General features: G+C 29.9%; 1 protein-coding gene across 2 annotated transcripts in view; it reads left to right on the top strand.

The window, feature by feature from the left end:
* Positions 1 to 13350, top strand: part of LOC122500407 — a 69289-nt gene that overhangs the window by 4048 nt on the left and 51891 nt on the right. The gene's annotated exons all lie outside the window — the stretch shown is intronic.

Raw genomic sequence — 13350 nt, 5'->3', positions numbered from 1 at the left:
GCCATAAATTATATACTTTTGAAGACCATATAAAAACATATGAACATTAAGGGACACCACTGACATTTTTGAAAGATTTCACTGATAATTTTTTTTGAATACGGAGAATAAAATCAGCTTATAAATTACAATCCAGTATCAAATCTTCATTAACTGCATATAAGGAGTAAATTTAACACAAATTTATTAAAAATAAAATAATAAGCTGCAAGAAACAGAATTTTGAGGGGACACCACTGACAAGGGACACCACTGACATTTTGCTTCATTTCTCAATTTTGAAAAAGAAAGACTTTATTTTTAAGTTAAAGTCGGTGCGGTTTTTAAACCGTAATATAATTGTAATACCTGAAAACGAGATACAATAATATTTAAAAAATATTAATATTATGAGCAATTTTTCGATGGGGACACCACTGACATGGTGTGCTCGACAAAGTGTTACTTGCTTTCTGCCACCAACCGTACAAGTTATAGATGTGATAGAATATTGTAATGTTTTTTCTTTAAGAAGCTATACATATCACCAATACTATTAACGCTTAATAAGGCAATTATCTGCACTAGGTTATTTAAATATCAGACATGATATTGAAAATTTGCGATAATTACTTAAAAATATGAAACTTACGGACAGGCGATTTTGATTTTTTTTCTAGCACTGGATCAAAATTATTCTGCTAGCACAATTACTATATAAAAATATAGACTCTCAGCTGTACAAAATAATTTTTCTGGTACTAAAAATGTGAGAATCAAAATTTTTATTATTAGGTAAAGTTCTGATTTCTTAAGTACGGACAGGGGACACCACTGACATTTTGCTTCTAATTCTTCTGCCAAATTTTTTCAGAGAATTTCTAGCGACTAAGAATTATTAATTTAAGTAGAAGGAGTGATTAAAAAAATTAATTGACTTCAAAAACTTTTATATATGAACTAGTATTCCAGATTTTTGGGCAGGACATGAAAATGACATTTTAAATTTAATCACCCATATACAATTAAAAATAATAAAGTTAAGCGTATCATAAGATGAAAATCGTTAAAATTGCGATATGTTACCTGATTGATTTGCCTTTTCATTGATTACGGTTTGTTTTTCGTTAAAGACTGCTAACAAAATTTTATTATTTTTTATTTCCTTAACGATGTTTGAGCAATGATTTTTTACTTCGTCAATGACCGCAACTTGAGAACAAATATCTTTAAAATATGAGAGTAAAAATTTCTGAACTGGGCTACCTAAAACCAACTTTTTAATTTTGCACTATGTCTATACATAATTTGTGACAGCCGGGCGATACAAAAACATTCCCCGAATGCGTTTTCAAAAATTTTAATTTTTCATTTAGTTATAAACAATAAAACTTTAACAAACCTGTTTAGATAATTCACTATTGCTTTGTTGTTTTTTTTATTTTATTTAATATTTAATAGAGATATGGGTGATTCTTCACTTAGTCGTCACTTTTGCTTTCCCACTGTTCCCTATTTTATAACTTTAACAATTATTTTCTAATCTGCTTCCAACTTTTACACAATTAATATTTAGCATATTTTTTATATAATATTATAATCGAAAAAAATTTTTTATTTTAAACGGGAGTTATGACTTAATTGGAAATTACCCAAAAGTGCACTTTTCTCGATTCCCTACACAGAAATCATGAAGTTTAATATGGTTTATTTTACACAAAGCCTATTTTAATCTTGTTTTTATTTCTTCCATTCGAAAGTTCATCTCAAATAGTAAGTTTTCTTGTGTTGTTTTCCAATTTTCATTAATAAAGGCCGTAGCAGCATAAGCATGTAAAAAGTGCCCCCTCTTGGATTGGGTCCATATTTAAGGAATAATTTTGACCTATTATGAGACTTATTTTCATCAAGTTTTAACTCGAAAAAAATTTTGTTTTTGAGTTATACAATTTTTTGAAAAATTCAAAAAATTTTTATCCCTCCAAAATGGTTAAACCGATTTTCATGAAATAATTTTTTTGTACAATACAATATGAACAGTTAATAAAAAAAATTTTCGACCAAATTCTAACAAAGAAAGTCAGTAAAAAGTCAGTAAAAAAAAATTTTTTTTTTATTTTTTTTAATTGAAATTTTTTTTGCACAACCGCCATTTTTTTTCTATAAAATAATAGTCATTTCAAAAACAAAAATTTTTTTAACAAAAAATTTTTAATTATTATTTATAACTCTTGACAAAAAATTCTTTTCGTACATATAATTCCATTGAATTCAAAAAAATATTATAACAAAAAAAAATTAAAATTAATTATATATAAGCTTGTAGCATTAGGTTGACATATGCACGCCTGTTCAACTATCAATACAACGATGCTACACACTTATATATAATTAATTTGAATTTTTTTTTGTTATAATATTTTTTTGAATTCAATGGAATTATATGTACGAAAAGAATTTTTTGTCAAGAGTTATAAATAATAATTAAAAATTTTTTGTTAAAAAAATTTTTGTTTTTATTATTAAAAATATTGTATTTTAAAAAAATATAAAATCATTTTTGGATTCAGCGTAAAACAATACATCAAATTAAAAAAAGAATCATTAAAATCGGTAAATAATTAACGAAGTTATGACCATTTTTGCAAATTTGAAAGGCTGAATTGAGTTGTGGCGGCGAGAATCACGCTCCTTCGAGTACCCCCACTCCGACGTTCAGAGGTTGAAAAAAGGATACATTTACTTTTACTTGATATAAATTAAAAATAAATGCACAAAACCTTATGTCCAATTTTTTTTCATAAAATACATACATTGAACTATAAGTGGTATGAATTGCAATTAAAAATATTGATAATTAACTAGTCAGGAATTTTTTGAAAAAAATAAACTAACTCCCCCCTCCTTGAAGCTAGGTCGGATTTTTTTTTGGAAAAGTTTTGTGAAAACGAATGAAATTTAATTCCCTTTACACCAAATCGATAAAGTGAAAGTTGACTGAGTTATTCCATTTGTTTATGTCAAAAAAACATACCCTTTTTTAACGTCTATTATTATGCACTTTGATAAGAAAAATCAATTTCCCATTTAAATGGAATCAAAGTTTGACTCCTAAACTGTACTCTCGAAGAAAAAAAAACTAAATTCGCAGGTCCAAAAGTGGGGAAATTCTGTTGAAAAATTTCATGTTTTTAGTTAACAAATGGAATAAAACATAAACTATTTGTCCGATCGAGTTGACTTTTTTTTAAATTTATTCAGCTTCGCAAGGAGAATATTCCTGGTGAGTTGTAAACAAATTCAATAATTATTAACAAAGTTATTAAACAATTAAAAAAGTGCTATTTTTAATGGTTTAAATTCATTTGCAACTAAACTAATTAAGCTTTTTTAACTTGCGACCAATCATTTGAAAGGTATTTTTAGGCTCTACAACTTTCAATAACAACTTTTTCCTCTAAAATTTAACCGGAAGCAAGGGTCATCGAAAAACTACGTTTCTCGAACTTTGACGATTGTTTACACTATTTTTTGCAACCGGAAATCGAGAGCAAACCATGGGGCTCTTATATGGGGCCCCCAAACTACAAGAAACTATTGAGACTTTTCCAGTTGCACTTTTGTGCACTTTTTGCACTCACCGACTGGCCTATCTCTAAATATGGACCCAATCCAAGAGGGGGCACTTTTTACATGCTTATACTGCTACGGCCTTTGTGTAAAAATATTTTTTTAATACTTTCCCACTATTTTTTTATTTGGAACTAGAGTTTACATTTTCATGTGTTTTCGGTTTTTTTATTCACATTTTAAGTTCGATTTTACTTCCAAATTATATTATTAAATATTATTAAGTTAAAAAGTTGTAATTATTTTAAATTTGGATAAAGAAATATTATTTTTAGATTTAAAACTATAAAAATTACTAGTATTTTAGGGCGTATATTAACCCTAGAAGGAGTAACTGGGGTGTCTGGACACCCCAAGCAAAATTCAAAGTATTCCCATGGCTTAACCAATAATTTTTTTACGCTCAAAACTCGTTGATAATTTAGTTTGAACCTCTATCTTTTGACACCTGTATGTGCCGCCAAAAGTTTTGTTCTAGGAAGAGCTCTATCTCCTGTTAAAATATGTCTGGGGTGTCTGGACACCCCAGTTACTCCCTAACGTTAGAAAAATTGTCAAGATAAGTAAATTCAAATTTTTTTAAAAAATCGTTTTTAATCAGTTTAAATCATCTGTTAAAGTATAAATTGATAGGTTATGCATGAAAAAGTTGTATTTTATAAAAAAGAAACATTTTTATACAAAAATTCTATTTTTATGAAAAATAGACATTCTGTATTTGTAACAACTTATGAAATTTGAGTTAAGATTTCTTAAAAATTTCTGTGCCCTCTCTACAGTCAGAGATTAAATTCTAATACAAAAAAATGTGGTAAGTGACAGTCAAATTTAAATTATAAATTCTATATTGTTAATAATATTTTAACATATATTAGAGGTATTAAGAATTGATAATTAAAACTTTGATTAAATATTAATTTACAGAATCATTTCATAAGTTATTAATTTTAATGTTAATATATTCAGATATATTAAGTTTGTAAAATTTTAAATCTATAACACCATTTTTAGTAAATATTAATTGTTTAAGTCCATTTTATAGTTCATTTTTATGATTTTCACTATTCGTCAATTGTCTTTGATTTCTTTCACTTCAGATGTTCAAATAATTATGTTTTTTGGAAGTAATACAAAAACTAATTTTTTTCCCTAAAAGTGTATCCATTTAACTTTAAAAACCTAAAATAATTTTTAAATTAGTCAAATTTTTAAGAAACTACAACGTTTTTTGTGAAAAAAGTCAATTTTGCAATTTTTTGGTGTTTTTTTGGGTTTTTATGGTTTTTTTCAAAATTTTTTTAATTTATTAAAATATGAATAATATTATTGTATTTCTTACTAAAAAACCAATCAATTCATTATAATCAATTTTTTTTGCGTCAAATATAAACCTTATAAAACAAGTTTAAAGCGTGGGGTGTCGGGACACCCCAGTTACTTCTTAGAGGGTGAGTAAATTAACGTACTCCTTCTAGGGTTAATGATGTGTAGGTAAACTTCAGTTCCGCGAAAATCACTGAATTCTTAACCAATAAAAAAATAAAAATAATAGTGATTTAGAGTAAAAGCAAATCTCTTTAATATTCTATAAATATTGTTTGATTTTACTCATTTTTATGGCTTTAATGAATTTTTTTCTTTGGTTTGTTAACTCCGATTCCTGTAAACTCCGGTGCCTAATTTCGATTCGCGCAATGGAAATGTTTTGTTTTTTATGAAAAAATGTTATTAACCTCCAACATATCAATAACAGGTGTGAGTAAAAATAAGTTTTTATTTATTGATTAAAGTAGTTAAAAATAATAAAACAAATATTAGACAATTTTTTTTATTTTATTAGACACTAGCTGTCGTACCCGTCTTCGACGGGTTTTAGTTTCTACCAATACATTTAACAGTGTGTCTACCAATCTGGAAAATCAGGAAATAGCTCGAGAATTTAATTTGACCAGAAAAAAATAATAATTAGTTACCATTAGCTATTTCAGTTGGAAAATATTACTGTTTGAATCAGTGATTGACTTTTTTATCAAATTAGTTATTTTAACCAATTCAAATGCAGAGAACAATATTTGTCAATTTTTGTAGTACTTTAATTAATGTATTAAAAATTTATCAAATTTTCCACCCAGTTTTTGGAGTTATAGTAGAGTCTAATTGGAACTAATTGTATTGCAAGTAGACACTACGTTACGACTGCTAAAAACTTTTTCTTAATTTGATAGGAAAATTCCCGGTTCAGCATATTCTCAGCATTTTCCAGTTTTTCCCGTTTGGTAGATACTCTGTTAAATGTATTAGTAGAAACAGAAAACTGTCGAAAACGGGTACGACAGCTAGTAATATAATCTATATTTATATGAACTTAAGAAAGAGTATTTTCACAAAATAAGTAAATTTTTATAGTCATTTGTAGATGTATTTATGGATAAAATCAAGTAAATTTAAATTTGACAAAAAACAGATAAACCGTGAAAAATTTGGACAAAGCAGAAAATTTTGTTAAACAAAATTAGATACCGTGCTAACTTTTGTCTTTACATTGCTCAAAACATCTCTAAAAGTTAAATCTAGAGTTAAAATAAAAATACGTTTTTATCCCACATGCACAAAAATGGCGCTTTCTGATAGCAGACGACAGGGAGAAAAGTCATTCATTTCTTCGACCGTATGAAAATGGCGGTCGTGTTCTCCCATGGGCAAGAAAATTAGCTGTTCACATGCATTTTTCTTGCCTAAGGGAGAAAACGGCCGCCATTTTCATACAAATCGAACAAGTGAATGACTTTTACTCCCTGTCATCTGCTATCCGAAATCGCCACTTTTGTGCATTAGGAATAAAAAATATCGTAAGTAACACGAGAATAAAGGCAGCCAATTTCTTTACGATGATTTTTGTGACACGACAGGAGGTCGAGGGCGCCTCGACCTCCACTCGTGTCACAAAAATCACCGTAAAGAAATGGCTGCCTTTATCCTCTTGTTGCTTAATATACTATTTAACAAAAAAGTTTTGCCTAGTGGCATAATATGCTTGTATTGTATCACAGGTGACTTACAATTCTTGACATCCTGCAATATCATTTTAATCATAAAAAATTTCCATTTTTAATATTTCTGAAGTTCTTGCAAATATTAGATTAATTTGATAAATAATTCTGAATTACATTATTTTGACGTCAAAATATTAATCAGAGACTCCAAAAATACTAATAAATTAAACTTTATAGTAATTATAGTAGGGTCAAACCATTTTATTTCGCCTAATGTATTTTTGATCTTTATAAAAAATTTCAATATTTCGGGAAAATATTCTTATATGTTTTGGGATTACGAAATGCACCATGATTTGTAAAAAATAATTTGATTTCATATAAAAAAAGATATTATAAATTGAGAGTACATGAAAAAAGGTTACATTGACAGGCATTACAAAATATTTAAAAAAGGAGTAATCTCTTTAAGAAATATAAAAAAAGCGATTGATATTTATTTTTAAAGACTTAATTTGTGATTTGAACTTGATAAAAGTATCAAATAATTTATAATAAACTGTAAAATATGTTATTTAAGTTTCTGTATGAAATGTCAAAAATCGATCATATTTAATAATTTTTTTTGACAAAGTAATTTAATTTTCGTAAATCAGAATTATTTAAATAAAAAGTATTTTAAATACACTTTATTATTATTTAAATACTTTTTTGATTATCAACTGAGAAATATAAAAAAATTTACCTTAAAAATGAACCATTCTTCATTTTATCGGGATTTTGAATGTTTGTAACTTCGTTGGAGAAAACCCGATTTATGCCAAATTTTTTTAGCATGTTGATTGAAGCAATATCTTCCTGCTACTAAAATTTCGCGATGGGTTTTGCACTAGTTTTCAAAAGAAATTGATTTAAAAAAAGTGTTTATTTTGAAGGTTATTGACAAGTATTATAGCTGACTTGAAGTTGGTTTGTTTTAAACTGACTTAAAAAAAATCGTTTTATTTTGAATTTGACTTTTATTGCAAGTAGCAAACCAACTTCAAGTTAGTTATAATACTTGTCTGTAACCTTCAAAATAAATAATTTTTTTAAATCAATTTCTTTTGAAAACTAGTGCAAAACCCATCGCGAAATTTTAGTAGCAGGAAGATATTGCTTCAATCAACATGCTAAAAAAATTTGGCATAAATCGGGTTTTCTCCAACGAAGTTACAAACATTCAAAATCCCGATAAAATGAAGAATGGTTCATTTTTAAGGTAAATTTTTTTATATTTCTCAGTTGATAATCAAAAAAGTATTTAAATAATAATAAAGTGTATTTAAAATACTTTTTATTTAAATAATTCTGATTTACGAAAATTAAATTACTTTGTCAAAAAAAATTGTTAAATATGATCGATTTTGACATTTCATACAGAAACTTAAATAACATATTTTACAGTTTATTATAAATTATTTGATACTTTTATCAAGTTCAAATCACAAATTAAGTCTTTAAAAATAAATATCAATCGCTTTTTTTATATTTCTTAAAGAGATTACTCCTTTTTTAAATATTTTGTAATGCCTGTCAATGTAACCTTTTTTCATGTACTCTCAATTTATAATATCTTTTTTTATATGAAATGAAATTATTTTTTACAAATCATTGTGCATTTCGTAATCCCAAAACATATAAGAATATTTTCCCGAAACATTGAAATTTTTTATAAAGATCAAAAATACATTAGGCGAAATAAAATGGTTTGACCCCAATTCATCTGCTAGTTTTTTTGAGGGAGTAAAAATATATTTACCTAAATTTTCAAGAGGGGGAGAAAATTTTTTTAAAGAGTTAAGGTAATTAAAAAGAGATAATCTGCCTGGTGAGAGGCTTGGACATTCATTTATAAGATGTAAGAGAGACTTTTCATTCGTGCCACAACTGCATTCGCTGGGAAAATTCCAGTTCATACGTCTGAAGTGTTCAGAAGTACAGATGTGATTGACTCTAAGACGCGAAATCAGACTCGAATTTGGTCTTGGGATTTCCATTCCACGGAACCATGGTCTTTTGGTGTCGTAGTTGATTTTTGCTAGAATTCTGTCAGCAGTTGCAGAATGGTTTTTGTAAGGCCACAACTCCCTTGATTGAGAGAACATGAATTTTTTACTCCAAGAAAAAACGTCGCCGACAGAGGCAAATTTCTTTTGAGAAACGTCCAGCGATGCAGAGGTTTTGGCGAGTTGATCTGCAATTGAGTTCTCAGGGATGTTGGAATGAGAAGGAATCCACACGAGGTGAATAGAAAGATCAATAGGAGAATCTATAATCATGTTAGCAATTTTAAAAGGGAGTTTCGAGTCATTGTGTGATAGAGAAGATCTGTTAGATATTTGACTTATTGCAGACAAAGAGTCGGATAGAATGACTATATTCTGAATGTTATTGGAAATTATGTAATTAATGGATGCATAAATAGCGGATAATTCAGCGGTGGTTGAAGATACAAATCCAGGAAGAGGGACACCAAATTGGATTTCACTCTGAGAAATGTAAAATCCTGCACCTGCTCTGTCAATATTGGGAAAGCAAGATCCATCCGTAAATATATGTACATGGTTTGGAAAGTTGGAATTTAGAAATTGGGATAGTTTCTCAGTTGGATTGTTGGAATTTTTTATTTCGTAGCCAATTTCATCATTCATGGGGATGTGAAGAAATGTTGATTCTCATGCTGAGTCAAAATAGAGAGGTTTTTTTGTAATAAGACAAGAATTTAATTTATCTTGAAGAGAGATGAAGGACTTGTATAAGCCTGTTTTTGTAATAAGTTTGAGAGGTTTTCGTTGGTTGGAGATACGAGTTTTAAGTGTTTTGAGGTTAGTGTAAAGAGGATTTTGCGTCCAGGAGCAGTTTCTAGTCACGAATCTGGATGTTAAATAGATTCTTCTAATTTTAAGGGGAATTTCGCCCGATTCTATAAGTAAAAAATAGATAGGGGTGAAAGACATACATCCTGTAATCACTCTTAAAGCGGAGTATTATATCTTGTCGAATTTATCAAGAGGATACTTGGCAGCACCAGAAAAAAATAGAGCCCCATTCCAATAATGCCCTGACTAATCCCTTGAATGCCATGATGAGAGTTTCTGAGGAAGCACCCCAAGTGATTTTGGATAAAGCTTTGAGAGTGTTAATCACTTTAATGGCTTTAGTCGATATGGATAGGATGTGAGGTTTCCACGTGAGTTGGGAATCGAAAATTATACCCAGATATTTAATTTCATTGTCGCAAGGAACAATGCACCCTTGATGTCGAGAGATACGGCTAGGACTGATTCATTTTTTCAAAACTTAATAGGATGTCCGTATAAGCAACTGCTGCACAGTCTGAAGAGGATCTGTCTTTACGGGATCCATATTGGAAAGGAGGGAACCAGTCTTTACTTTCGGCAATATACTCGAGTCTGCGATGGATTAGTCGTTCAAAAAGTTTAGAAATGTTGGAGGAAAGGGAAATAGGTCGGAACCCTTTACCTTCTGGTTTTGGAATGAATAAGATCAGATTGTCTCTCCATGTTTCCGGGAAAATACTATTTTTGAAAAGGAAATTAAAAATTTTTAATAGGAGATTTGGACAAGATGTGGGGAGTTTTTTAACTATAGAGTACCCAATGGAGTCCATACCAGGAGCAGTATCTTTTTTACAACGAGACAAAGCGAAATGGTATTCATTAGATGAAAAGAGACCATTTAGAGGGTCTTGTTCATTTGAAATGTAGTCAAATGGGATTTCGATTAAAGGAATGTTTGGATTTAAAATTTCTTGTTGGAGAGAGACAATTTCTGGAAGATTAGGATTGTTGTAAATATCAGTGGATTTGGCAGAGTTGGCTGTTTGGAATCCCTTGATGATATTCCATATTTTCTTTAATCCCATAGAAGGGTTGATAGTGGAAAAAATTGCTTGTAAGAATTGCGTTTCTGATTACGAAGAAAATTCTTTACCTCGTTGTTAACTTGAAGGTATTGGATCAAAGCCTCCTGAGATTGATTCCGGAAGTAAACATTACGAGCTGTGGATCTCCTTTCAACTGCAGTGGAACATTCGTCGTTCCACCAAACAGCCCAAATATTTAGGCTGAAGCAATCGATTGGTGCATTTAAGAGTGATATGGTGTTGAGAGCAAAACTCACAAATAGGGTGAGCAGAACGGCATTGATCAGCTGTGTGTCGAAAACGTTGTCAATAATGACACCTTTTAGGAGGGGGGATCATGGGCGTAACAGAAAAAAGATAGTTAAATGAATTGATGAATCTAGGAATGGTTGGAGAGTTGAAGGTAATTTCAACAATATCAGTAAGTACGTTTCCTGGATTAACTCGCCTTTCAAGAGAGGGGATTGTTGGTTTTGATAAAGCATCCATATTTTCGAGCAATTCCAGGAGTGTAATTTTTGTATCAATGTTCCTGATGAAACCCTTTTTATAAAATAGAGAAATTGGAGGAAATGCAAGGTAAGATTGTTTATTATTGTTATAGTGATCCAGGATTTTGTTTGCGTCGGAATAGTTTGTGCAAATTATCTTGGTGCTATTCTGGCCATTAGCAGAAATCGTTAAGGGGCCTGGGGTAATTGCTCTGATCTTTTCTGCGAGAGCAATTGGGTTAGAACGACCGATATTCACGGATGGATCCCGATTAGAATCAAACTGGAGAATTACTATAAATGGTTGATTCATGGTTTGGGAATATCTTAAATTTGACTTGGAAACTTATCGGACCAGCTAGCATGCCGGACGCTCCTCTTATTGGATTGCAACTGTGGTTGTAAATGTTGATTGTCGGGAATGGAAATGCCAAGATTATGTAGAGTTGTTAAATTCCCGTTTGTAGGCTCCAAAAAAGGGAGGCTGAGGAAGACGTACTTGGAATGTTCCCAGAATCCGCTGTGGAACGAATAGGAGATAAGTCGAGAGAATCAGACATTGCAATTTTGTCTCAACAAAATACATCAATTCAATTAATATGATAACAGTTAAAATTTCCACTCCGGTTTATAGTGTTAAGACAAAGAAATTTACATAGAATTTAAAATTTATGACTTTAAATTAATTGTAACAATAGACATTTATTGAGGTATATAAATTATTTTAATATATGTTACCAGAATATATAAATAAATAAATTTGTTTTACCTTTTGTAAATTCAAGGGAGATTATTTAAAGAAATGTAAAGGACGCTAGTTGTAAGAGCTTGACACGTGTTGCTTATGGTTGTGAGGGTTATGTTTGTAGAAAAGTTTGAAACTCCATGTTGGAGGAGAATGGCGTAGAAATTTAATTTTCATAAATATTGAAATACCGTTGATTAAGATCAAAAATTTAGTGTAATAAAAGTATTAAAAGAAATTTGCTATCTTTTACAGTAAAAATTAGACAAATATTGGCACAGATGTAATATAGCGCGAGAGATCCTACAAAGGTTAACACGAGAATCCCCACAAACGTACATACATACGTACATACATTAAATTTTTTAAGAATATTTTTGGAATCTCTGATGTCCATAATTACTAATCATGTTAACAGTTTCAAGTTTTAAGCAATGTACAGACAGACATCTGATTTTTTTAATAAGGATATGGGGCGTTATTTCTTAAACGTCCCAGCCAAAAATTGAAAGTCTTGGGATTGGCTTGTTACTTTGGGAAATGGTTGCCCTATATGACAGTAATAAATTTGTAAAATATTAGCTCATTTAAAAAACAATTGTAAAAAGTAGTGGGAGTTAAAGTTTTGACATTTTAAGTAACACTCCTATTTTCAAAGCCATATAACTTTTATAAAACTTTATCGATTTTAATGTATCTGTAATGAATTTAAAGCATTTTTAATGTACTTTCTATAAATTTTCCAAAAAAATTTTGACTTCCTTTTTTTAAAAAATAAGGTTTATTTTTTAGTTTTGACCTTAATGGGTATTTGAAATTTTTTTTTAATTTTCATTGGAAAGCTGACATTTTTCCCGAAAAAATCATGTAACTTTCATAGTGGGCTGGCCATAAGTTTAGAAGAAAATTGAAAACTTAAACTTCATCTGCTTCAGTAAAAGCTCTCTGTATTTTATGGAGTTGAGACAGTCATAAAAAATGCCAGTATTATACTGTTACTGAAAATTTATTTTTATCCCACAGACACAAAAATGGCGCTTTCTGATAGCAGACGACAGGGAGGGAAGTCATTCATTTCTTCGACCGTATGAAAATGGAGGCCGTGTTCTCCCAAGGGCAAGAAAATTAGCTGTTCACATGCATTTTTCTTGCCCAAGGGAGAAAACGGCCGCTATTTTCATACAAGTCGAACAAGTGAATGACTTTTACTCCCTGTCGTCTGCTATCTGAAATCGACACTTTTGTGCATTAGGAATAAAAAATATCGTAAGTAACACGAGAATAAAGGCAGCCAATTTCTTTACGATGATTTTTGTGACACGAGTGGAGGTCTCGGAGCGCCAACGGCGCCCTCGACCTTCACTCGTGTCACAAAAATCACCGTAAACAAATGGCTGCCTTTATCCTCTTGTTGCTTAATATACTATTATTTATTCAGAATATTGTCAAATAAGTTTAATTCATTTGATATTAAATTTGCTTCTCTAGCAATTCTATTGAACATGGTATTATTAACATACTTTTCTCTGTGAAAAGAAACGAAGAATAGAGTATAGTGCCTTATGATTCGTCTAGGAACCGAAA

Source organism: Leptopilina heterotoma, unplaced genomic scaffold (assembly GCF_015476425.1).
Source record: "Leptopilina heterotoma isolate Lh14 unplaced genomic scaffold, ASM1547642v1 Lhet_184, whole genome shotgun sequence".
Classification (NCBI taxonomy): domain Eukaryota; kingdom Metazoa; phylum Arthropoda; class Insecta; order Hymenoptera; family Figitidae; genus Leptopilina; species Leptopilina heterotoma.
Note: the sequence above shows the minus strand (reverse complement) of the source record. Positions and strands in the feature narration are given on the sequence as shown.